This window comes from Sorex fumeus, unplaced genomic scaffold (genome assembly GCF_029834395.1).
Source record: "Sorex fumeus unplaced genomic scaffold, SorFum_2.1 ptg000072l, whole genome shotgun sequence".
In the NCBI taxonomy this organism is placed as follows: Eukaryota; Metazoa; Chordata; class Mammalia; order Eulipotyphla; family Soricidae; genus Sorex; species Sorex fumeus.
The window spans coordinates 37,485,745-37,509,485 of NW_026606129.1; the positions used below are offsets into that span (position 1 = coordinate 37,485,745).

General features: G+C 38.2%; 1 pseudogene; it reads right to left on the reverse strand.

The window, feature by feature from the left end:
* Positions 1 to 1,386: 1,386 nt before the first annotated feature.
* Positions 1,387 to 6,715, reverse strand: LOC130037493 (DNA-directed RNA polymerase II subunit RPB4-like; annotated as a pseudogene).
* Between the last annotated feature and the right edge of the window lie 17,026 nt (positions 6,716 to 23,741).

Consider the following 23,741-nt stretch of genomic DNA (forward strand, 5'->3'; position numbering starts at 1 on the left):
TTTACCGGTCCTAGCCTAACCAGGGTCCTGGGTGGCAGAGGCGGGTGGGGAGAAAGTGACTGTCTTTCTCCTCCCCACTTCACATAAGTCACCCGTGGGACCCACCGACATCAAGCTCACATGGAACTCTAGTTTTGCCTCATATTCATCCACTACTAAATATAGCTTAAAGCCTGAAAAATAACAGACTTAGTGAATGTAGAACTTAGTGGATTTGATTTTTTTTATGCTGCAACTTAATTAGAGAGCGATAGCACAGCAGTAGGGCGTTTGCCTTGCACGCAGCCAACATGGCTGACCCGAGTTCAATTCCTCCGCCCCTCTCGGATAGCCGGGCAAGCTACCAAGAGTATCTCACCCGCACGGCAGAGCCCAGCAAGCTCCCCGTGATGTATTCGATATGCCAAACACAGTAACAACAAAGTCTCCAATGGAGACGTTACTGGGCCCGCTCGAGCAAACCGATGATCAACGGGAGGGCCTTTATTTTTTTTTACTTTTTTGATGATGTGCAGTGCATTTAACTGGGCAGAGTTAAATTAACTCAAAAGAAGAGATGACAAAGTAGGCTTGTTATGAAATAGCTTTCCAAAAATCTCAAAACATGACAAAATCTTTTATTTTAACCTGTCATGAAAAAGACACACATGTTGATTTAGGTTAGATCCAATAGCCATCATTACACATGAGCCTAAGAACTATTATGATGAATAACCCAAGGAGACAATAGCATTGCTACTGGATTCATGTTTAGCAGCAGTGTTTTGAACAGAGAGAATTATATTGTGTGTGTGTGTGTGTGTGTGTGTGTGTGTGTGTTTTATGCATTACAGGAACTTCCTTTACTGGGTTTTTTTTGTTGCTATTGTGACATTCTCATTTAAGATTGTGTGACATGCCATGTCTTATGTCATTATTTTAATTAATTAATTAATTTTTATTAAATTATTTTTTAATTAACCTTGTCTGGTTTAATTTTTTTCACATTTAGGTAAGACCACTTTTGCCTATATGTCCTGTAGCTTCAAAAACTATGAACCCATTGAGATCTAAAAATAAAATAATAGTACTCAAAGAGAAGAGTTAAGAATCCTGGCATAAGGTTGTCATGTGGATCATCCACCTCATCGACCCAGAGGCAAGCACAGGAAGCCAAAGGCATACATTATAATAAAAGTCTCACTATGAATACATAGCAAATATGGTTCCATAGTCAAATTTCAAAAAGCAACTTAGACCAAGGCCAGGTTGGGTTGTTATCTCCAAAGGAAACTGGAATGTCTTCTTTCATGGGATTTGTGTGCAGGTCAGGCCAGATACTGGGACTGTGGTATCCTGGGTATCCTGCTAGGGATGAGATTCCCTTGCGTAAGTGATGATGGGAGATTAATACTGAAAGCTATATTTAGTCTGGATATGATCAAAAATTTGCTGTATTTCCACATCTTCAAACCTCCCTGTGAGGCTCAGGATCAGGGCATTAGACTCTGCAGCATTCTGGGCAAAAGTTAGCTAAACATGCCAACACAAACTTATGAAACTTTTTCTGTAGCAATAAACTACCTACACTGATAGTGGTCTATTTTTGACATTACTGAGCAGGCTGTATAAAGTTTTCATGAAGACCTCAGAAAATTCCTGTTCATCCTCAGTCCATTCATTCTGTTGCTTCCAATACTCCCAAAACATATGAACTTCTGAATTTAGAAGAATCTCAGCTGATTCAAACACTCTTGGAACAATGAACTGGGAAGCATCCTCCTCCAGCCAGCCTTCAAGTCACAACTGCCAGTGGCATCACTGCGCAAAGTTGGAAGTGAAAGTGCCTCTGTCATTTTTTAATAATACACATAGTTTACAACTTAAGATGGCTTTGATTTTGGACAATAGATGGTATGATTTCCTGGAGTATAACGTACCTGGTGGTCTAGTTTATTAATTTCTTCAAAATTAAAGGATTTTAAAGAAGTTAATAAGCTAGTTCATTTCTTTTAGAAGGAGAATGAGGGTTAGATTCATGTTCTTGTTTAGAAAGGACAAATCAGCAACCTGTTTTTTTAAATTTTTATTAGTGAGACATCATGAGGTACAGTTGTAGACTTACAAATTTTTGTGCATGGGTTTCAATTATGCAATGATCAAATACCTATCCCTCCACCAGTGCCCATTTCCCACCACCACGGATCCCAGTATCCCTCCCACACCCCCCTCCATCAGCAACCTGTTTTTAAGATATAATCAAAATAAAAACTTTACTAAGAAGAGAAACAGTGGAAGAGAGAATGGAAAAAAGAGAGGTGGTAGCAAGTAGAAAATTAGTAGAATTTAGAAAAATGTGGAATCAACAGCCCTCTCTTGCCCTCTCTTTAGCATTTCATGTATCACTAATCTTAAACTAAAGAAGAATATGTAAAAGTCTAAATACAAGTTCTTTAAATTTTAACATCTTCATATGTCAAAAAAAGTATATGTGAAACACTATACTAATTTATTTGAACATGTTTAATTCTAACCTAATAATTGAAGAGAAAGAACTATTAGCGTATTACTGCTTAAAAATTTGTTTTCAATGGGATGGAGAGATAGTACAGAGGTAAGACTCTAACTTGCATGCATCTGACCCCAAAACTGCATGTGGTCCTCTGAGTACTGTCAGGAGTGACATCTAAGCACCGAATCAGGACTAAGCCCTGAGTAATATTAGGTGTGGCTCAGTACCCTCTCCCCAATTTTATTGTCAGTTATTTGGAGAATATCTTATGTCAAAATCTGAAGTTGACATATATCAAAACCATAATGAGGTACCATTATACACATTAAGATGACTATTATAAAAACATCAAAGCAGTCATAGAAGCCACACAGGGCATTCAAACTCAACACATCAGCATCCTTTTAGAGCTGTATTACAGATTTACTACCAGGATCTCACCATTCTATAAGGAGGTAATCATCCATGTCAAGAGAAGGATTCAGCAGGGTGATAACATTTCACTGAAACTCTTCAGTGCCACCCTCGAGAATGTCATGCGACGACTGGAATGGGAAGGAATGGGAGTGAAGATAGACGGTCGGCAACTACACCGCCTCTGCTTTGCTGATGACAACGTTCAAATAACACCAAACATTAGCCAAGCAGCACAAATGCTGGCCGACTTTGACCATGAGTGTGGAAAGGTTGGACTACAACTGAATCTCACGAAGACAATGTTTATGAGAAACTGACTCATTCCTGATGTTCCATTCACTCTCAATGGAACAAACATCTCTGAATGCAACAATTATGTGTACCTTGGTCGAGAAGTCTACATGATGAATGACCTGGCGCCTGAATTGCGCAGGAGGAAGAGAGCAGCTTGGAATGCCTTCAAGAGTGTCAAAGAAATAGCTAAGAGGACAAAGATCTTCTGGCTCCAGGCACATCTCTTCAATTTGACTGTTCTTCCTGCATCACCATATGCTTCAGAGACCTGAGCCCTACAAAAACAGGATGAGAATGCTATTTGGGTCTCCCAAAGAGGAATTGAATCTTGTGGTTTAAGTGTCAGACTTCCTTGTGGATAGGACTTTATCTAAGATTGCAGGTTTGTTTAGTCATTTTTGTTTGTTTGATCACATCTAATGATGCTCAGGATTTACTCCTGGCTCTGTGCTCAGGGATTACTTATGACAGTGCTCATGGCACCATATGTAATATAATACTGGGGATCAAACTAGGGTGTACCATGTGCAAGGCAAGTTCCTACACTCCTCTACTCTCTGTGGTTTCTATTTAGCTTCTTACTTCATGAAGTCAGCTGCCCTCACCCAATATTGTCTCTCTTAGAATTGTTTGAAAGGACTCTACTCAGTATATCTGTGAATTCAATATTTCTCTGAGTCTGCTTTGTAAGGAGTCTGTCCTAGCCAAAAGCCATTGGAGCTAATGACAAGACTGTTTTCCAGATTTTACATTTATCTCTTTTGTTTCTTTCTGGGATTGAGATCTGGTAGTTGTCCATTTGACTTTCATTTGGATAAGATCTAGTCCCCATGGGAGGTATCTGACTCAGACTAACTAAACTTGTATACAAAGCAATCTTTAAAGATCATATGTATGGTTTTGGGAAAAAGATAAAGAAGGCATTCCTTATTTTAAAGACAGGGAAAATATAGGGGATAAAACAGGTCTTTATTGATAAGTTCATAGAAAAAACAGTACAACTAGAAAATATTCTGGGATGTATCAATTCTGAGAAAATGGGAGCTTTACACTGCATGACATTTATATGGCAATATGCAATCTGTTTCAGATAGAAATGCATTTTATTTTACATAAGGCATAAATTAATGACACTGTCTTAGATTATTATTTATTGTGGATCCTTTCATGTTTCCACAAAGCACTTCTTATCTTTAAAGCTAAGCAGACCTTCCAGTTAGATTTTCATTGATCTTTTGATCCTGCCTTTTCTCTGCCTAAAAAGAAATGAAGGATATCCTTTTTCATCATTTTTATTTTGGTTTCTGCATTTTAAGTTCTTTGTAAAATGTTATCTGTGTTCCAGTCTTTTCCCTTGCTGGCAAGTACTCAAGAGCCTTTCTTCTGACACTAATGTTGTAAGTTATTGGCAATGAATCAGTCATAAATGTTTAAGAGAAATAAGTTACATCATAATTTACTTTGAAATCCTCATGCCACCTTCCTGATTAGTGATTGAGAAAGGAAAAGAGAGACCAGGATAACAAAATGCTGGAGTAGCTGCCTAAAGACCATCTGTGGTAGTAGGCAAGTCCTCCCTAGAGGAAATTATGTGTGGAAAGGAAAAGGAGCTAAAGATTCTGCTCTTGGCAGATTAACATATAAGAATCAGGGACACCTCAGTCAGCAATACCCCAGTGACCAATACTCAAGAATTAACACATATTTAAAGATTTACTTTTTTAACTGGTGACATGTTTTTAGGTTATTCTAGCAGCCACCTTCCAAAGGTAAGAAGCTTTACAATCTAGTTGTGCTATGATTGTCAATTTTCACAGTAAATTGAAAAAATATGTTTTCATTTTCACTCGAGAGAAGAATTCACTCATACCTATCAATTTATAAAAAAAAATAAACAGAAATTAGAAAAAGACTCCAGTAAAAACAATTACATCACATCCTTATTAATTGCTTCTCCATTATAGACACATAAAGGTTCTAAGTACAGTGAATTTGGGGTAAAGACTGATTTTGGATAATTGATAAAATCCATAGCACAAATTCTTTCACCTGCGAGTGAAGGAAGGAGAGTACATTTCGGGATCATCTCAGATACTTCTGGAACTGCAACTATTCTGACCTTCTCAGTCTTCAGCTATCCGTTAATACATAGATTCCTTTTGGTTTCTAATGCACCATGTGGAAACAACTTTTCAACTTTGGTTCATGCCACAAGAAACTGGCAGGAGCCCATTGGATGAGAAAACGTGCACAATCTGGAACTGTAAAGAATTTAGGAACCACAGTAACAAATTTCAACATACAGGTAATGTACTTAAAGCTGGTGGTTAAATACCGCAGGTAGGTCCTCAGATGGGCTATTCTGAGAGGTCTTCTGGTATGTCAGTGACTCAAGAGAGCTATTAGCTTCTGTTACCCTCCCTGGTGACCTCAATAGTAGACCTTTATTATGGATGCTTTCTCTTCCCTTCCATCTCCTGAATTATTCCCACCAACATTCTGGAAATACAACTATAAATAAAAATTGGCCACAGTTTATTATCACTGAGTGTACTTTTGAGGGGAAGATGGAATGCTGAATCAAATCTAGCAGTACGCAGAGCTTACTTCTGATTCTGTGTTCAGAGATCTCTCCCGGGATAACATATGTAATGCTGGGGATCAATCCAATGTTTGCTGTAAGCATGACACATGCCACAACCCATGTCTCCAGTTCTCTAAATATACTTATGGAGGAAGTCGAGTGTCAGGTGTGGTCCTGGAAGTCAAAAGCTTCTGGTAAAATTGATTTCAGTTGCCTACATCTATGTGATAATTAAATATACATAAAATTATTATATGTCTCCTGTTTTCACCCTTTCCTTCCTTGCCTTCCTTAATCTTCATCCCTCTACTACACTAAACTCTAGACATAATTTTTCTCAGTATCAGTTATAGAGGAGTGAAAACTTAGGAAGTTAACAGATTGATTATGGGAATTAAAGGAGAAACAGGGAAAAGTGGTTTCATAGAAACCAAAAGATGAATGAATTTCAAGAAATATACAATGAATAAAAAGCATTAAAAACTAAAGGTCAAGCAAGATGACAGTTGAGAAGTATGAAATTTAGCAATTAGAAGATTGCCAGCAACCTTAAAATAGAACTGTTGATGCAATAAAGACAGTACATTTTTCTACTGTTGTGAAAATGTGTTCAAAGATGCCATTTCTGCTTTGAGTTACAAATTTCATTTTCCTGGATCTCCAGACAGTAAAGCTTATTTCTCTGGGTAGATCAGAAACACTAACCTGTATAAAATTGTAATAAGTGTGAAGTACAATTTAACCCTATCTTTTAAATCTAAAATTTATTTTGCATTAACTTCTTATAAGGAACTATATTAGTTCATCTAGAGTTGCTCTAATCCTCTTCTTTGGCCTTATCCTATAATCCCTTCCTATTCTCTATATTTACCTGCAATCTTATAATTGGTTTCTGTAAACTTATCACAATGATTCACTTCTTTCCTCATCAAAATTGGTTTTCTTGCTTTTGTTTGAACATGTGAATCATTCTTCTGTAACTGAAACCTCTCTAAATTCTGGAGTTTTCTGTGAATGTTGGATATTAGAGAAAATAGATGTTGTGAAAGATTTGATTCATTTTTGACATGAATGAGGACAGGCAAATTTTATTGTTGATTAGATGAAAGAATATATAATGGACACAGTGATAATAAAAAATGTCTTTCAGGGGTTGAAAGGCAATCTCTTCAGGACTCCTATTTTTAACTTTATGTTGTAAAGTTTTTCTTTCTCAGGCAGAGGACTTTTATACCAATGTCTGATTCATCTGTGTATTGTTATTTAGGTGTACAAGTCAATGCTACTGGCAATAGGGATATATTATTCTGATTATCACAAGTGCTTCTGTTCAATATGTAGTTATTTAGATGTAATATTTTCCTAGGATCTCTTAGAATGTAAAGTGTAGGAGCTCTACAAACAGTCCAATGGATTTTTATCTAACAAGTCAAGATAATTTTTAACTTTGAAGAGTGGATGTTTGTCATTGATTCAGAGGGATGTTGATGTTCTAATAGTCTATTTCTTTAACTGAACTTATTATTGATAACAGGTGTATTTCAGTTTTTTAAATTTAGTCACATATATAATAAAGTTATCAAACAATGTGCATTTATGGATTTTGTTATTTGATAAAAGCCCAATGTTTAAAGATAATAAGCTATGGAGTTATTTGATATGAACATAGATATATTCTTTCATTACTTTAAGAAAAAATTAAGTCTTATTTAAATTTGGTTCATTACAATGAGTAAAAAAGTTACCGTTCATTTGTTACAAAAATAAAACACACTGGGGCCAAGATAGATAGTATATGGATAAGGTGCTTGCCTTGCATGTGTCCAACCTGGTTTCGATCCCCAGCAATCCCTATGGTCTACCAGCTCCACAAAGAGTGATCCATGAGTGCAGAGTCATGAGGGAGCCCTTAGCACCACTGGGTGTGGTCGAAAAGCCAAATAAAAAAATAAATTAAATGGAAACTATTTTTTAATAACACTGTTTATTATAAAATAAGAAATAGGTATTCCTTATATTGTTCTTGGAACTATAAACTGGTACAATTTCTTTATAAATTTCATTGGTATCATCGGTATCATTTGCTGAAATAGGTGAACATATTTAATCTAGCATTTAAATTCTAAGAAATTAATAAAGTAAAATAGTTGTACATGTCAGATGATTTAGGAATAATAATTCTGAATGAAAATGACTATAATAGAAAAGCATTATAAAGAATTATCAAAATATTATGTTGAACATCTATTACTTTATAATGAAGAAAATGTGCGAGCAATATCATGGAGTTCTTGTCTGATGACTAGAATCTTCTGATGCTCTGAAGAACTGATTTCCTGCAGTATGGGCTGTTTTAGAGATAGCTTTACTTTGTTCTGAAGAATCCCTAGTAGAGGTGATTCTCACAGAAAGAAAAGTTTAAAGATTAATTTTGGAAAAGCATTTTTGTCATCTGTTCAGAGGAACACTTAGATTGATTCCTGGCTCAGTTTCACGAAGTCACAAGCTGAGTGCCTGGTATTTTCCATGCTTACACTCCCATGCAGTGAATAAAAAAGCTTATACTATTTTCCAAAAAGGCTGGACAAGTTGGCATTCCCACCAGCAGTTAAGGAGAGTCCCTTTCTCCCTGCATCCATGATATGGACTTTTTTCAAAAAACTGAAAATCAGGTTTCCATTTGACCCAGCAATACCACTTTTGGGAATATATCCCAGAGATGCAAAAAAGTACAGTAGAAATGATATATGCACTTGTAATGCACTTGCATGTTTATTGCAGTACTATTTACAATAGCTAGAATCTGGAAAAAACCCAAGTGCCTGAGAACAGAAGACTGGCTAAAGAATCTTTGGTTTACCTACACAATGGAATAATACTATGCAGCTACTAGAAAAAAATGAAGTCATGAAATTTGCATATTAGTGGATCAACATGGAGAGTATCATAGCTACTTGTTACCTGTATTGCAAACCACAACACCCAAAATGACAGAGGGATTAAGATGGAAAGAGGGATTGTGCCTGCCACAGAGGCAAGAGGTGGGAAGGGGTGGGAGTAGGGAAAGGATACTGGGAACATTGGGGATGGAGAATGGGAACTGGTGGAGGTATGAGTACTTGAATATTGTTTGACAGAAATTTGATCATGAAAGTATGTTATTTTAAGTCTGTAAATGTATATTACAATGATTCATTAAAATAAAAAAAATTAAAAAACAAAAACAAGAAAGCTAATACCGAGTGTACTCCATTTGGGTTTAGTGACACCTCCCAATTTGGAGTGCATTATATCAATTTTATGTATTTATATCAATTTTTTTCCTCTCTAATATTTCCTAAATAAAATCACTTTACCCCCTCCCCCTCTTCAACACACATACATACCACACACCTATGTACCTCTAATCATCTGACACTGATCTTGGAATCAAGAGATTTGTTCTAAGATAATAATGACAGTACAGACTTCCTTTACTCTATGACCTGTCTTCAAACTGAGCATGAGAGTTATAGAAAATGATTTATCTGTTCAATCAGCCACCATTCCTCTGACTAGTCACATAATCTTCTAAAAAAACAGACTTTAAATAGTTGCACTGAATCCAGAAAAGGTTAGTCAAATCAGCAGTTGAAAATCTAGTCAATGAAAGGTGTAAGAACAGTAGCATTAGAAAAACCTAGGTTTAAATTTCTACTCTGTGTCTTGTTCACTATTTAAACATGCTCATCTTTCCTAGTCTGTTTTTTTCATTTGTAAAAACAGATCATTAGCATATACCAGGAGGTTGGAGGATAATATAAGAAAAAAATACACAAAATGCCCTCATTCTCTTGGTTTATAGATACCCTATTTTGTACTGGGCACTCACATACTTTGACTTACATTTATTTTTAGGTTTTGAGGCCACATCAGGACATGATCAGGGGTTTTTCCTGACTTTGTACTCATAAATTACTTCTGGTGGTGTGTAGGGAACATGGGGTGCTAGGAATCAAACCCAAGTTGGCTGTGTGCAATGCAAGAGCCCTACATGCTGTACGTTTTTGACATTTGACATAATTGTAATTAAATCTCTACATATCAATAAATTATATGTGTAAATTGAATCACATAAAATATGTATAAATTGAATTATCTTCTACAGCATCTTTATTTAATCTTGGAATTTAATTTTTCCAAATTGAAATAACTACTTTGACCACAAATTGGTTTATATTTATGGATATGGAAAGAAAGATGTGCTGACAAGTCAAGAAAATCTAGAGGCACAATGTTAAAATGTAGGAGAAAATGAAATTCATATTATCCTTTGAAGTAACATTAAATTAACAAACATATATAGTAGATATTATATTAATGCTATTCTAACTTAAAATTGACTTTTAATGTACAGGTATATGATTTCTGCCATAAGTATATACTTGCAAGATGATCAACATATTCAGAATGGAGAATTCCATCATATCAAAACTTTTGTCCTGTGCTACTGTAATAAAAATCTCTCCTTGACCTTAATTTTTGGTTACTACTAATTTATCATTCATCACTATACTTTGGGCTGGAGCAATAGCACAGCAGGTAGGACATTTACCTTTCACATGGCCAATCTGGGTTTGATTCTTCTGTCCCTCTCAGAGAGCCCCGCAAGCTACCAAGAGTATCCTGCCTGCACAGCAGAGCCTGGCAAGCTCCCCGTGGCATATTCAATATGCCAAAAACAGTAACAAGTCTCACAATGGAGACGTTATTGGTGCCCGCTTGAGCAAATCAATGAACAATGGGTGGACAGTGCTGCAGTACACTATAGTTTATACTTTTCAAAATTTCATGCAAGTGCCCTTATACAGTATGCAAACTTTTAACTATCATCTTTTATATCTATCAAAGTTAAATCAATAGTTTCTTTATTGCTGAATAGTATTCCATGTGTAGATTAAGAATAATTTTTTTGAAGAAGGAAATATATTGAATTCAAGCCACAAGATTTTTTATTAACCTCTGTGGGTGTGACTTCAATATCAGTTCCCACTGTACAACTCTTTGTATATGTTCCGTGTCTTTGTCTTTAATTGTCGTTCTGAATTCTGACTGGTGAATTTTATGCTATCTCAATTTTTGGTGGAGTCTACAACCAGTGGTGCTCAGAGGCTACTCCTGACTCTGTGTTCAGAAATTACTGCTGGCAGGTTCAGGGATAAGGGATGCAGGGGACCAAACCCCAGTTGGGCATGTAAAAGGCAAGTGTCCTACCCACCATTTATCTCTCCAGCCCCTTACTTCAATTTTTAGTCTCATTTGCTATTCAAAATTAGATCCCCGTATGTGAAGCCTGATATTGAGCCCAGAAGTTTTTTTCTTAACAACTTCATATTTTGCTCTCAATCTCTTGTCATTTTGCAACCTCTTGGTGTTTACTGTTTTTTCTGAGGTTCTTAATCCTCCAGCCCTCTAACTGGGGCTATAGTTAGCCTCCTATGCCATGAAATTCCCACTACTATGACTGCTTTCACTAACAAGGTGAGGGAAAATGGATAACTCAGTGGTTTATCCCATTCCCTTGAATCACATACTCTCCTAAGGTGATTTTTTTTTGCAGGGGTGTGGTGGATGGGGCAGCGGCAACACCCGGCAGTGCTCAGGGTTAACTCCTGGTTCTTCACTCAGGAATTACTCCTGGAAGACTTGGATGACTATATGGGAGGCTGGAAATAGACCCAGGTCAGCTATATGCCAGTTGGGTGCCCTACCCCCTGTACTACTTGCCCCAGACATACTCTCTGATTATTGAGGCAGTTTTCTCTGGTCAAGAATCTTGTGTGCTTACAGTTACACAGCCGCTATAGTCATTGTCACCAAACCATTATTGACATTTTGGGCATAACTGAATGAAAAGAATATAGGTTAATTGTTAAAAAATTACAATAATGAGGATTTCCTCACACCTGAGTGGTAGCATTTCCCCTGTTTGCCCCTTTAGCAAGAGTTAGAGGACGTCTCATGAAATGTCCTATTGACTTTCATGACTAGTTCAATATGTTTAGTTGCTTCAAATCCAGGTCAAATGATGTTAAAGTAAGGGTAAATAAGGTAAACTCATTGCAAGTTCACTGGTGCCCTGGAATATGGACGTTTTCTTCAGTTTCATTCAGATTCTTTAGAATTCCCATACATTTTACCAAGTGTAGTATTATTCCTGTGCCTTCCCTTAAATTGAAACTGATCAACCTAACTCTTAATTTTTTAAAAAAAACATATCTCTCTAGGATTTAAAACGTGTCTATTTTTCCCCATTATGCCAATTTTTTTTCCTTTTTTACAAAGCTTAACAAGGACTTTTTGTAAGTGAAACTTACATACCCTTTGATAAACAAACAACAAACACTGTCCTTGTCGATTTGCTCTAGCGGGCCCAGTAACGTCTCCATTTTGAGACTTGTTACTGTGTTTGGCACATTGAATATATCACGGGTAGCTTGCCAGGCTCTGCCGTGTGGGCGAGATACTCTCGGTAGCTTGCCGGGCTCTCCGAGAGGGGCGGAGGAGTTGAACCCAGCTCTGCCGGGCTAGTTGCGCGCAAGGCAAATGCCCTACCACTGTGCTATCTCTCCAGCCAATTCAGTATTCAGTACAATATCCAAGTTAATTCATGGAATCAACTTTTAATTGTTTTTGCACATCATTTTGGAACCCATGGGGCCAAATTTCCTTGGAACTTGGACACTATAATGATCACTTTAATCCTGTAACATAAAGCAACAATACTGTCTCAATGACTAGTCTCACACATAGCTTATCTCCCCAAACTGTTTCTACCTGATCTTTTGAACTCTTTCTATGACTTATAGTATACAAAAAAAAGAGATTTCTCATTAAATGCTACAAAGAAATAAGTTCTATAGTCACACTAAAGTTATCTGTAATATTGTCATACACCAATTTATCAAAGAAATTCTCAAATCAACAGTAAGAATTTGAAGGAGAGGATGGAAAATAAACCTACTCCACTTCATACTTCAAAACAACCATAACCTATCATTTTATAAAATTTGCTAAGGGATTCATAATTCAGTTGTTCTTATTTTTCCCCATGAAAGAGTTATTTATTCCTTATGATGCATGGTGGATTGCATCAATGGTGAAAATTCTCCATCTCTTTCTGTATCTACATATGCACTTTGCAGTGACTTTGAAACTCCTCAAAAATAAAGTCTATTTCTGCGGCTCCCCCCATCCCACCATTTAATTTTGAACTGATCATGAGAATTGCTTGGCCTGTGGGAGGGGGTAGATGCAATGATTTGTCAGCTCTAACTGAGGCCAAGATGGTTTTCTGTTCTCGTCCCCTTCAAACCGTCCTCGGATCTACCATGCTATTAATCTCAGACTAGCCTGTAGGAGAATGAAATGCCACATGGACTTGAGATAAGCCGTCCAAGCTGAACATGATTTTCACCTGATCCAGTAATTGACTGGAAACTTATGAATGGGTTAAAATTTAGGTTTGCTGATCCAACTGATTTCAGACCAGCACAATTATCCAGTCTCACCATACATAAATAAGTGTATTAATAAAGTTTTTGTGAAGCCAGTGCATTGTGGTGGTCTATTATATTCCAAATGTGATATAGAAAATAAGACCTACTTTTAAATATTAAAAAGCATGAGAGAGATAGAGTTAGAGAGGGAGAAAGAGTTAGGAAGATAATAAGCACAAACAGAAATATGTTTAACTCACTGCTCTTAGAAAACTCATTCTGTAGTTTCTAATCAAATGAATGGCAGATCCAGCACCTTTATGAGCCTGTCACTAATCATTAGGACAGCTCTAGGAAGCTGACAAGCTTTGTTCCTACATTTTTATGATCTGCATTCTGCCATTTTTGTCATCATTGTCACCAGACTGTTGCTGTGCATAGATTCCCATCTTTAGCATGCATCTTTCTTCCCAGGCAAAAAGATTGACTTATATGAAAGGATTTTGTTGAGATGAAGAAAAAACTAGTTTTCAATAAGAACTGTGTAAATGGTGCTGTCCAGGCACACATTTTGTATTCTTGGCCCTAATTAGCTCTTTTAGAGCAGATTATTTGCAGGAAGCTCTAGAAAATTGAGTATGATTTACTTGAGGCAAACAGGGTTCTTTTAACCTTTCCATCTTTAATGAGGCAATAGCTTCAGAGTGAACAACAGTAAACAAGGAAGCTTGTCAATAGGAATCAAGACTGTGCCAGGATCCAATTTTATACCAAAAGTCAGTCTTTGGCAAAAGATACATTCTTTTTTCTGGCATGAAATAACAGTACAGGAAGTTATTTAAAAGAGTATCATACCAACTTGGAACTGAAAATTCAGTCGAATGTGAAAGACAAATGTAGAACAAATGAGGTTCTGTTATGCTGCAAAAGGTAGTAAATAAATGGCAAATAGAATAAGGTGACAGGGTTTCTGAGTGTTAGTAAATTAAGGGTACTCTGATGGAATTGTGCTTTTTTAAAAATAACATTTAAGATGAACTATGCCATTAGTAAAGCAGTGCTCCAGGTGAATTGTGGGAACCTACTCACACATTTTTGTATATGGTCAGAGAAATTCTGTTTTCTGTCCTGAACGTGTCTTTAGAGTCAATCTTTTTCTCTCGTTGTATTGTTCTAGCTGAGTCTTCCATACTGAATTACTAACATTTTGCTGAGACAGTTGTACTTCTTTTACCATATTCTAGTGTCCATCTGGTTTTTCTTTTCTGTCTTTTACAGTTTGGCTATTTTCTATCTTTAAAGTCCTGATCAAATAATCTCCATGCCAAAGCAGAAAAATTCCTGTTTAACAGACTCATGTTAAATCTGGGGTTTCCAAAGGAACTTTCTGAGCCATTAAGAGGCCATAGTGGCCAATATTTCTGTAGCTTGAACTTTATAGTCATAATAATTTGGAGTAAATTAAGAAAGCATTTGCATGGTCTGTAAATTGTCTACTATTTCCCTATAAGTACTTTAAAATACTTACCTTTACCAATGAGATAAAATTAGTATTTTTAGTACGTTTATTAGAACAAAGGGTAAGTATAGAAATTCAATGACTGATTCTTTTTTTTAAAATTTCTATTAGTGAAACACCATGAGGTACAGTTGTAGACTGACAAATTTTTGTGCTTGGGTTTCAGTTATACAATGATCGAATACCCATCCCTCCACCAGTGCCCATTCTCCACCACCACTGATCCCAGTATTTCTGCCACCCCTCCATCACCCCCATCCCACCCCAGCTCTGTGGCAGGGCATTCCCTTTTGTTCTCTCTCTCTCCTTTTGGGTGTTGTGGTTTGCAAAAGAGGTATTGAGTGGCAATCATGTTTGGTCTTTCAGCATGCATCTCCCATCCTGGGAGGATCCTCCCAACACCCTTTACTTGGTGATCCCTTCTCTGTCTGAGCTACCTTTCCCCCTAGCATGTGTGGCTGGCCTCCAAGCCATGGAGTGAACCTCCTGGTACTTATCTCGGCTATTCTTTGGTGTTAGTCTCCTATTTTGTTACATTATTTTCCCCAGATGAATGCAGTCTTTCTATGTCTGTCCCTTTCTTTCTGACTCATTTCACTCAAGTATCACATTTTAAGATACTTTCCATGTAGGAGCTATAGCACAGCGGTAAGGCATTTGCCTTGTTTGCAGCCAGCCCGGCTGAGCTGGGTTTGATTCCTCCACCCCTCTCAGAGAGCCCGGCAAGCTACCAGTATGCCAAACACAGTAACAAGTCTCAAAATGGAGACGTTACTGGGCCCGCTTGAGCAAAATCGATGAACAATGGGAGGACAGCATTCTCTAACTACTTGTATGTACATTTCATGATTTAATCTTTTCTAACAGCTGCATAGTACTCCATTGTGTAGATGTACCAAAGTTTCTTTAACCAGTCATCTGTCCTTAGGCACTCAGGTTTTTTTCCAGATTTTGGCTATTGTGAACAGTGCAGCAATGAACACAAAAGTACAGATGTCTTCTCGACTATACTTTTTTGCCTCTTTAGGATATATTCCGAGGAGTAGGATTTCTGGGTCAAATGGGAGTTCAATTTATAATTTTTTAATAATCGTCCATACTGTTTTCCAAAAGGGCTAAAACAAGTCGGCATTCCCACCAGCAGTGAAGGGGGGGTCCCTTTCTCACCACATCCGTAACAACACTGGTTGCTTTTGTTCTTTTTGCTGTGGGCCAGTCTCTGTGGTGTGAGATGATATCTCATTGTGGTTTTGATCTGCATCTCCCTGATGATTAATGATGTAAAGCATTTTCTCATGTGCCTTTATGCCATTTGGATTTCTTCTTTGAGAAAGTTTCTGTTCATTTCATTACCCCATTTTTTGATGGGGTTGGATGTTTTCTTCTTATGGAGTTCAACCAGTACTTTGTATATCCTTGATATCCTTGTTAGATGGGTACTGGGCAAATATTATTTCCCATTCTGTAGACTGTCTTTGTATTTTGGTCACTGTTTCTTTTAAGGTGCAGAAGTTTCTTAGCTTAAGATGGTCCCATTTGTCTATCACTGTTTTCACTTGCTTGGCCAGTGGCATGTCATCTTTGAAAGTACTGTTTGCTTGGAGGGTTTTGTCAACCTTGTCTTCAAAAGTACCTTATGGATTCTGGTCTGATGTTGAGGTCTTTAATCCATTTTGATCTTACTTTTGTACATGGGGATAGGCAGAGATCTGAGCCCATTTTTGCATGTCCTCTTTTATTTTCTAAAGTAGCATTTTGTAGTTTTCTTTGTACAGGTCCTTTATTTTTTATTTAAGCTGATTCCTAGGTACTTGATTTTCTGGGGCACAATTGTGAACGGGATTGTTTTTTTCATGTCATTTTCTTTTCTCTCACTATTTCATATAGGAAAGCCATGGACTTTTGGATATTGATTTTATAGCCTGCAACTTTACTATACAAGTCAATTGTTTCTAGGAGTTTCTTGGTAAAGGTTTTACGGTTCTCTAAGTATAGTATTATATCATCTGCGAATAGTGAGAGCTTGATTTCTTTATTTCCTACCCGAATGCCCTTAATGTCTTTTTCTTGCCTAACTGCTATTGCAAGTACTTCCAGCACTATATTGAACAGCAGTGGAGAGAGTGGGCATCCTTGTCTCATTCCTGATTTTAGAGAGAAGGCTCTCAGTTTTTCCCCTTTGATGATGATGCTTGTCATAGATGGCTTTAACTATGTTGAGGAAAGTCTCTCCTATACCTATTTTGGTGAAGGTTTTCATCATAAATGGGTGGTGGATCTTGTCAAATGCTTCCTCTGCATCTATTGATATGATAATATGGTTTTTATCTTTTCTTTTGTTGATGTGATGGATTATGTTGATTGATTTCCAAATGTTAAACCATCCTTGCATCCCTGGGATGAAACCCACTTGGTCATGGTGTATGATCTTTTTGATAAGTTGTTGAATTATATTTGCTAGTGTTTTGTTAGAATTTTCACATCTGTGTTCATCATGAATATAGGCCTGTAGTTTTCTTTTCTTGTGGTGTTTTTGTTTCCTTTAGGTATTAGAGACATATGGGCTTTATAGAAACTGTTTGAGAGAGTTTCTGTTTCTTCAATTTCCTGGAAAAGCTTAAAAAGTGGCAATAGGTCCTCTTTAAATGTTTGGAAAAATTCGCTAGTGAATCCATCTGGATCTGGGCTTTTGTGTTTGGGATGACTTTTGATTACAGTTTCAATTTCCTTGCTGTTAATAGAACTATTCAGGTACTCTAGATTTTCTTGATTCAGTCTTGGGAGATTATAGGAAACCAAAAATTTATCCATTTCTTCTAGGTTCTCTTGTTTCATGGGATATAGACTTTCAAAGTAGTCTCTGATGACCTTTTGAATTTCTTTGGTTTCTGTTGTGATATCCCCCTTCTCATTTCTGATTTGGTTTATTAGGGTTCTCCTTCTGTCATTCTTTGTGAGTCTTACTAGTGGTTTATCTATCTTGTTTATTTTCTCAAAGAACAAGCTCTTGGTTTCATTGATCTTTCAGATTGTTTTTTGGGTTCCATGTCATTGATTTCTGCTCTAAGTTTTATGATCTCTTTCCTTCTGCCTGCTTTGGGCTCCTTTTGTTAATCCTTTTCTAAGCTCTAGAGCTGTGAAGTCAGGTTGCTTATGTGGGCCCTTTATTCCTTGCTGAGAAAGCTTGCAGAGCTATAAATTTTCCCCTTTTAACAGGGCTTTAGCTGCATCCCATAGGTTCTGGTAGCTCGTATCTTCATTCTCATTTGTTTCCAGGTAACTTTTGATTTTATCCTTAAGTTCCTTCCTGACCCACTCGTTGTTTAACATAGAGTTGTTTAATTCCCAGGTGTTTGATTTGGTTCTCCGTGTCTGTGTGTAATTCACTTCTATTCTCAGTGCACTGTGATCTGAAAAGATTGTTGATACTATCTCTATCTTCCTGATTCTGTTGAGGTATGTTTTGTGGCCTAGCACATGGTCTATTTTGGAAAATGTTCCCTGCACATTGGAGAGGAATGTGTATTCTTTCTTTTTTGGGGTGTAAAGCCCTGTTTAGGTCTATAAGCCCTCTCTCTTCTATTTCTTCCTTCAAAGCCAATGTTTCCTTGCTGAGTTTTGTTCTTGTTGATCTATCCAGAGGTGATAAGGTGATGTTGAAGTGTCTGGCTACTATTGTGTTGCTAGCAATGTCCTCCTTAAAATATGTTAGCAGTTTTAAATATTTAGCTGTTCCCTCATTAGGTGCATATACATTTAAGAGTGTGATTTCATCCTGTTCCCTTGCTTTTGGACTTGGAGGGTTTCCTCTAATAGGTCAGTTGTGAATCTAAGAGGGGGCTTCTTTGTATGTGATTTCCTTCTTTGACCTTGCTGCTTGCAGTCTTGTATCTCTATCGGTAGCATCGATCATTCTAACTATGATTTGTCTTGGAGTGTTTTTGTTAGGGTCTCTTTTAGCTGGCAATCTTCGGGCTCCTTGAATCTGAATTGTCCAGCTCTGGGAACTTCTCAGCAATGATTGTTTTACCATGGATTTTTCACTGGACTTGTTTACCTGACCTTCTGGTACTCCAATGATTCTAATGTTGTTCCTCTTGGAATCATCTCTTAGGACTCTGATTCATTCTAGAGCTATTTTGAGATCTCTTGCCATTGTTTGTTGTTGCCTGTAGGATTCATGCAGCTGACCTTCCAGCTCACTGATTCTGTCTTCAGCTGTGGCCATTCTACTGTTGAGGGCACAGACTAAGTTTTTTATTTCATCTGCGGAATCTTTTATTCGTGACATTTCTTTGCGTAGCTTTCCAATTTCTGTTCTCTTTTCTTCCTGTATTTTCTCTATTGTTTCTCGCATGTCCTCCTTTAATTTACTGGATATCTATATCACTGTTTCATTGAGTTAATTGAACATCTTCATTACTTCATATCTGAATTCTTTCTCAGAGAGGTCCCTTAGGTGAGTAGCACCTGCTGAAGCTTCTGGACTCTTTTCATCATCCTCCCCTCATGCTGGGTATGTGCATTGTTTCTTCATGTTGGTGTGGAGATGGAGACTGTGATGCTACAGGAGATTGCTGGGTATGAGTAAACTACCTGTGGCCACCCAAAATTAGGCCAGGCCCACTTCTACAGAGGTCATGCTCAGTTCTGAAGAGGCCACATCCATTTCTGAAGAGGCCATGCTCCCTACGGGTACCTGCTGTGTGTGGGGGATACAACCTGGGGGAGGAACAAGACCGGGCACAGCATTGGGACAAACAAGAAGAGGCTCAGGGATGGTGAGTGTCCCAGAGTCCTAGATATGTGGAGAAAGCCAAGTCCAGGGTTCGAGTAATGAGTGAACTGGGGGAGCAAGAAGACCTCAATGCCTGAGTCTTAATTGATAGAATAAGGTACTATATTGGCCCCCCAAATTAGTGTAATTATTTATGACCACATATTAACTTTTCTTTGTAATGTGATTTTGTATTATTTCACAATTGAAGTCCATTTCACATCCTTTGAATCTAGGCTAAAGTTGGAACTTTGCTCTATCAATAAAATGTAGAGTAGCTTATGCTATACATTTTCCAAATCTTGTCCTCAGAGGACTTGTATTCTTGGGAATAAGCTGGTCAGCTGTTCTGTGAACTAAACTGAACAAACCTCCTGAGAAATGAGAAAGATCATATACCAAAAACAAGGCATCTCAGCTGGGGCCATGTGTGTTGGGTCATTCTAAGCAGCTAAACAGAAACATCTGTAGATACATAAAAAACACACAGCAACCCAGCTCAAATTGAAAGATGACTTAAACAAACAATTGCCTTTTTTTTCTTTTTTCATAATTTTATTTATTTATTTTTCTTCTTATATTTCTTTATTAAATCACTGTGGAAAAGTTACAAAGTTTTTAGGTTTAAATCTTGGTCATCCAATGATCAAACACCTTTCCGGAACTTCACCAGTACTCATTTTTCACCACCAAGAACCCCGATATACTCCCCTCCGACCCCTCCCAATGCCTGTGAGGCAGATGATTTCTACTTAACTTTTCTCTACATTGATTACATTCATTATCTTGACAAAAGATGCACCATTATTGTTTAGAATCCCCGCCCCCCCAACAATCAGAATTGCTGAAAAGACATTTTGAAATACTTTGTTTTCTATAGCTGGTTATTAGAATCATATAATGATTTTGGATTTCTGCAAAGAGCCAGATAATTACGAGATTAGTTTCTGTTTGTCTGCTGTTATGGCTGTGCCGGAGAGCCACTCGTGGGGGGCAACTCGTGACCTCAGTAGGGCGTGAAGGACGAGCCGGTACCGCCCACCCTTCCTATGAGACTGCAGTTGCCCCTTCATCACCCGCTCATATCTGGCTTTCCAGTAAGCTCCAAGGTGGTGGCCACCCTGCTGCCAGGGGAGGAAAAGGCGGAAGGGAGCAACACCCTTTCCCTCCAGGGGAGGCATGGCACCGTAGTTTAATGCATGGTCCATTCACTTTTCTCTTGCAAACTGCCGGGTTCTGGATTAAGTCCTTTTGCCTCTGGAGCCATGGCAGTGCCAAAGAGCCACTCATGGGGGGCAACACGTGACCTCGGTAGGGCATGAAGGACGAGTCAGTACAGCCCACCTTCCCATGAGACTGCAGTTGCCCCATCACTTCTGGTTCATACCTGGCTTTCCTATAAGCTCTGAGATGGTGGCCACCTTGTATGCGGTCCAGAAGCATTTCTGCCAAAAGCCGCTGGGTTTCGAGATTTGTTTCTGAGTCTCTGGGATCATGGCCGTTAATCAGCTTGATCAGGAGCCAGAGCCATTTGTAGGTGGCAGCTCGGGGTCTCATTGGGATGCGGAGGAAGGGCCGGTTCCACCTCCATCTGGTGAGGCCCCGTGTGTCTTGTCACTGCACCCAAACCTGACTGTCCAGTGGCCTCTGGAGGATGGTGGTCACTGGGCTGCCAGGGAGAACAGACCAAGGCATGAAACCTATTCCCACCTGGAGTGACCCAGCACCAGTAACCTACTGCAGAAACAGGATGCATTTCTGCCAAAAGCTGTTGGGTTCCGAGATTCGTTTCTGAGTCTCTGGAGTCTCTGGGATCATGTGTGTTAACCAGTTCAATAATAAACCAGAGAGGTCATGCCTCCAATTATATAGCTGAGCCTGAGTTGGTTTGTGGGTGTGTCTCCCACATACCTAACTTTTTACTTTCTTGGTAAACTTTGCCCCAAGTTTTTGGGGTCTGGCTAAAGGCACAGCAGCAATTTGGGGGTGTCTAAAAGTCTGACAGTGCCATCAGGCTGCTGATGCACTCGCCTCACAAGTACTCGCCTCACTGCTGGCAGCACCACACCCCGACCTTTTTTTTTTTTTAATGTGAGATAGTTTGTAAGGGTGCCGAAGATGAGGGGGATGATTGGTACAGATAGTTAAAAGTGTAAATGTTAGTCTAATTTTATAAAACATGGATTTAGTTCCTTAGTTCTTTTTTGAAAACTCAGTGTTTCTTCTTGATGTGGGCTTTCTGAGTTGCTCTCTTTCTTTACTTTCCAATATAACAACTAATCTCTGAAATTTTTCTACTTCGTCTCCTCTCTCTCTTTTTCTTTTCAGTTTTAGATTTTATTGTTTCTCAGATTGTGGACTTTTTTCTTGTCTATAAACATAATATATTGCAATATATTGCAATAAAGGAGATGGATAAGTGAAAACTGCCTTTACTGGGGCAAATAAATACAGCCATTTTTAACATTGCAAGTATTTAATGTTCTAAAATAATCCCAGAAAATGAACATAAAACAAATGTTATAATTCTTGGATTTCAGTCATTGTAGTTGTTATTCTATGTTGATTTATGTATTTTTCCCCAGGAAAAACTTGTAGAATGTCTTGTTTTACAAAGGCAATTAATTACAAAATAAAAATCCAACTTTTCACATTTTACATTCAGAGAATGTTTGAATTACTACTACCAGTTTATAGTATTATTTCTTCTATTATGACATACTTATACCAAATTAGTAGGTAGGAAGGATTTGTGCTGAAACATATTTACATATATACATTATAATTTTTTTTATAAATCTGCCTATTGTCTGTCATCTACAAGCTGTTCACTCAAGTCATCCTGAATAGAATTGGCAGAACACTAGATGAAGGACAACCATGCGAGCAAGCCAGGTTTCACATAGGATTCAGCACCATCGACCATATCCACACAATAACCAAGCTCATTGAGGTTTCTTGGGAGTTCAAGATGCCGCTTTGTCTAATGTTCATTGATTTAAAGAAGGCCTTTGATTCTGTTGAGATGGAAGCGGTCATTGAAGCCCTTGCCAATCAAGGTATTCAAACTCAATATATTAGGATCCTTTGTGAGCTGTATTACAGATTCACTACCAGGATCTCACCATTCTACAAAGAAGTAATCATTGATGTCAAGAGAGGAGTTTGGCAGGGTGATACCATTTCACCGAAACTCTTCAGTGCCACCCTCAAGAACATCATGTGACAACTGGAATGGGAAGGAATGGGAGTGAAGATAGATGGTCAGCAACTACACCACCTCTGCTTTGCTGATGACATTGTTCTAATAACACCAAACATTAGCCAAGTGGCACAAATGCTGACCGACTTCGACCGTGAGTATGGAAAAGTCAGACTACAGCTGAATCTTACGAAGACAATGTTTATGAGAAACAGCCTCATTCCCGACACTCCATTCGCTCTTAATGGAACCACCATCTCCGATTGCAACATTTATGTGTACCTAGGTCGAGAAGTCAACATGATGAATGACCTGGCACCTGAGTAGAGCAGGAGGAAAAGAGCAGCTTGGAACGCCTTCAAGACCATGGAAGAAATAGCTAAGAGGACAAAGAGCCTCTGGCTCAAGGCACATCTCTTTGATTCCACTGTTCTTCCTGCATTAACATATGCCTCAGAGACCTGGGCCCTATGCAAACAGGATGAGAATGCTATTCAGGTCTCCCAAAGAGGAATTGAAAGAGCTATGCTTGGAGTATCATGTTTCACTCAAATGAGAGAAAGAATCTGGAGTTCTGAATCAGGGACAGTGTCTCATTTGCCAACGCGTCAAAAATCAGGTGGGCTGGGCACATAATGAGATTTGGAGAAGACCACTGGATGAGAGCTGTTACCAACTGGATTCCACGGGACGTCAAAAACTGCGTGGCCACCCACCTACCAGATGGTCAGACTTCTTCATCAAGATCCTGAATGATTGGTTTGAGGCTCTTCTTGTTCCTAGAACGAACAGACGCCACTGGGCTACACCAGCACGTGACAGGGACAAATGGAGACGTTACTGGCACCCGCTCAAGCAAATCGACTATTAAGGGGAAGTCAAGTGATCAAGTGATTATAAACTTTGACATTTTAACAACTTGTTTACTCACTTTTCCCAACTATTTTCTAAAGACTTTACTCTTCTCTTATCATTCAAG